The following is a 4,544-nucleotide window of genomic DNA, read 5'->3' on the forward strand; positions in this document are numbered from 1 at the left end:
CATGTTTCCTCCAGGAACATTTAGTTTTCAATCCCTGATAACGTTGTGCTAAATGGTCTAGCTATGTGTGCTAAAACTAGGAATGCTTCACTTGTAACGATTTTCTCACAACCAACCAACCTCGAGGTCTTCTCAATCGTTCATTACTCTGGAGTAGGGCCTGATTCTCAATTTGTAGTTGAGTGCATCTGCTTTTAAATATTTTAACTTTTCCCTTAGGTTTATTTACTCTCGAATGTGTCTTCTTTACTCTTGGAGGTGTCTCTGAGCACTTCTGATCTGCCTTCCCAACACCTTCGGCAATTTCTACCTCTTTCTCCAAGCTAGTTTCTTATTCCATTTCAAGTTCAACACCATAGAAAAATAAGGATGTTTAGATATCATTGTGGCCTAGAACATAATAGAAACATTCTATGTTCAGATATCATTGTGGCCCATAACATAATAGAAACATTTTTTGGGTTACTGCCCAATGATTTAAGTCATATTATGGTAGAGGAAACATTGTATGTTTGGCCCATAACATAATAGAATAATTGTATGTTCAAATATCATTTTGGCCCATAACATAATAGAAACATTGTTTAGGATATTGGGTAATCATTTAAGCCATATTTTGGCAGCGGAAAAGTTCAGATATCATTGTTGCACATGCATTACTAGATAATTATTTAAGCCATATTTTGGCAGAGGAAAATGTTCAAATATCATTGTGGCAGACGCATAAATAAGGTTGTTTAGATATCATTGTGGCCCACAAGATAATAGAAACATTGCTTGGGTTAGTAGGTAAATAGTTAAGCCATATTTATGTATATATTATACAACAAGAAGTTGGATACAGTCTCAAACTTTTGTTGCAGCGTTTTTGAGAGAAAAAAAGGAAATCACACACAAATTAGATACAGCATATTCCATAACCCTAGAAAAGATTTTTGAGTATTTGGGTAGAATTCAATCTTACTTTACACTGCATATCCAACCCAAGCTTAAGCAAATCTTCAACCGATGCCTGAGTGGTTGCATTCTCTACCTCCTTCTTGTGTTTAAATCCCAGTCGTGAATCATATTTTCTCTAATTCAATGTTAGAAAACACTGAAAATAGGGCATGTGGTCTTTTCCTTCATTCCTAGTAGTGTATATTGGTAGTTGTAAATAATGCTTTTGTGCGTACTCCCACAATTTACTCTTGAACATTTTTTCTCTGAAATGCAAAAATAAGGTCAAAGACAAAAGATAAAACAAGTATAGAACTAAGAATATAGGGTTGTTGTTGGCTCTTTGTAAAGTACACCACTCATGGATCCCAGGAGTTTTTGGAGAGAAGGCGTTTATCCCGGCTACTCAGGCATCAGCGGGTCATGTTAGTTGAAACAACAATTCCTTCAACGCTCAACTTAAAATCAAAACTAGACAGAGCAAGCAAAAGGAATTTATAGTAAGTAATTAAAATGTTCTAATTCACAGTCTGGTCACTATAATCAAACAAAATACATGCTTATAATCAAATTATAAAAATTTCAATCTTTAGAATTTCTTAGTGCAATGGGGGTTAGGTATGAGTTCCACTTGCAACCTTTTCCTCTTTATAGTGCCCTAAAAGCTTCATGTTTGGGGACACCTTGGGAGTCATTTTCTCAACCTCCTCTTTTTTATACATGAAATCATGTGCACTATGTTGTAAGACTGCCTATGTATATATATATATATATATATATATATATATATATATATATATATATATCTATATATATATATATATATATATATATATATATATATATATATATATATATAGATATATATATATATATTGGAATTAATTACCTGAAAACATGTTGGAAGAACATTTTAGTATAACAAGTTATGCCTAGGTGACAACATCTAGTTTTTTTCAAGCTAATATTCTTTGACATCCCATACTTCTTGCTTTGACATCATCTAGTTCCAATTCCCATACAAGCATAGATGCCTCTTTTATGTAAAAAACACAAAAAACAATTTAAAAAATCTAATTACTCATGAATCTTACCAAGCACATCTCATGGTTTGGGATATGAGATTAATACATATGGTCAAGGATTCTTGCCCTTGTCTAATGATAAAGGATTCACTACTTCTAGATTTAATGAAATCTATGACCATAGTATGTGCATTATAAATCCAAAAGGACTTGTATTGACTACATAAACAAGCACCATGTGCACCTAAATTATCATGCTACTCAAAAACGAAAATTTAACATGGCATGATTTATGGAAATATTAAGAAAAAATTAATTTACGATATACCTGCAATGAAGGGCATGAGTGTTTGAGCTTATGTGGGGCAATGACACACAACACTATATCCACAAAACAACGGGTTTCCACTAATACCATTCAAAACACACATGAACAGAAGTCAAGATTCTTGTTTAGGGTTAATGCATTTGGCATCTTTCAATTTATTACACCATGATTCTCAAATGCTATACATCAAACATATGTATGTTGGACAAAGACATAAATCTAGAACTCATCTATTAGGTTTTTATCCTATCAAGCTCTACTCATACACATATCTACAAGAGTGTAGTTTGTTAAATACAAGGTAAGCTTAGCTTAGCTCTACCTTCAGTTGTAAGCACAGGGGAAAGTGTGGCAAGGTCTTCATTTATTTTCCTCATTGAATTCAAGAAACAACATTTAAAGGCACTCAACAAATCATATTAAAGCAAACTAATGCTTATACATTACAAAATCGTTTCAAAATGATCCAAAAATAATAACATAGGAAAAACTTAGGCCAACTTGGAAAGGAAGCTTATTTCATTCACTAAATGCAACAATGATCTCTACTCTATTTTTGTCGGTGACGGGAAGTTTAGATTCTTGGCAATGTTTCATGAGGAAGAGCGGGGAAATGCAGTGGTGGGTGGCTTCGGTGAAGTGAAGGGGTTGAATGTGAGTTGGGTAGTGATGGTGAAGGGAATGCAAAGAGTTTTTTATGTTATGGACAACAAGAGCGATGAGAAGACAATGATGGGGAATGCATGTATTAATTTTTCTGAAATTTTTCCTGACTATCCAAATCTTATAGACCATAATTCAAATTTGGACCATCAAGTGCTCACGTGGTGGTTAGGAGTGTCTAAGTAAAAGAAACAAACACTAGACATATGCATCCCTTTGTGTTTACTACCCCTTTCAATATAAATCATGTCACATTCCACATGATTTAGGCTCGCACAATACTTAATTTCTTAGATACTCCATGAATTTAGGGATTTAGTTAATACTTTGCAGGGCTACAATATAAATCTAATGGATAATTATTGTGTAAATATCTCTAAATACCAACAATAAATCCCAGACAAATCTTATTCATATGATAGTCCTATTTGGCATGAGTATCCTACTTATGCAGACGATGCCCAGTTTTTTGACATTGATATTTCATTTCCCTTGTCCCCAACAGACATTACTCTAGTCGGAAGCTCAAATGATGATGATGGAAAAAATTAGTTTGATCTGGACTTGTTTATTTGTATACAAAAACCCCCAAACCCAAATCATTGCATTTCTCCTCTCGCAGAAAATTTGTTTCACCAAGGCCAATTACTTCCCCTCCAACTTCCTACACATCCTCTAGATGTTATTGATAAGGATATTCCCTTTCCACAGTCTTGTAATGTTCCTGGAGTCAAGATCTAGTTCCCAAAGTTGCTCAAAAGTGCTACCAAGTTGAAGATATCTTTGTTGGGATTCAGAAAGTCGACTAAATTTGGCAAGCATTTGCAGTCTCCCAGTGTTGAACATGGTATTACTATCGAATCTCCTATGCCAAAGAATAATAAATTTGTTACTCTAAAATTAAAGGTTGTGGAAGTACCATTGGTGTCTCTTTTCACTAGAGATAATTATAATGGTTCCAAGAGAGTTGACAATAATCATGGGCTTCAGAAGAAATTAGAGGATTCTGATGATGGAAAAGGACAATGTAAGAATATGGATAGGGAAAAGAAGAGAACCAAGGATATTGTTCAAAATTATGTCTAGAAGATCAAGCCTCTTTATCTTAATATTTCACAGAGGTATAATGAGAAAATTAGGTTCAGAGATCTGGAGAAATCTAGGGAAAGAAATGGAGTGAAAAATGGTAGAAGTCTAGGTTTAAAGAGAAAATTTGAGAAGCAGATGTCATTCTCATATTTCTCTAGTAACTTGAAAATGGTTCACAAGAATTTGGGTAAGGGGAAACAACAACCTTTTGATATGCAACAAAAGCTTTGAAACTACAATAGTGAGAGCACATTGATGGAGATAGAAAGTGCCATTAAAGGAGCCATTACCCACTGCAAATAGTCTAGTTGCATTGATGTAAGCAGTGTGGTAGCAGCCCTACTTTGTTAATATACCTATTCCTCTTATTGTTTTTCAATAGTGCTTACTCAATCTATTGGGATCTCTTCTTGTTATGTCTGCTAATCCTAATGGGCATTCCTCTTATGTTTTTACTATTAACAATGGTTCTTGCAAATCTTAATAGTCCTAATTTTTTG

Source organism: Pinus tabuliformis, chromosome 1_1, assembly GCF_031772625.1.
Source record: "Pinus tabuliformis cultivar Carrire ecotype Pingquan chromosome 1_1, CPIR1, whole genome shotgun sequence".
Taxonomy (NCBI): Eukaryota; Viridiplantae; Streptophyta; class Pinopsida; order Pinales; family Pinaceae; genus Pinus; species Pinus tabuliformis.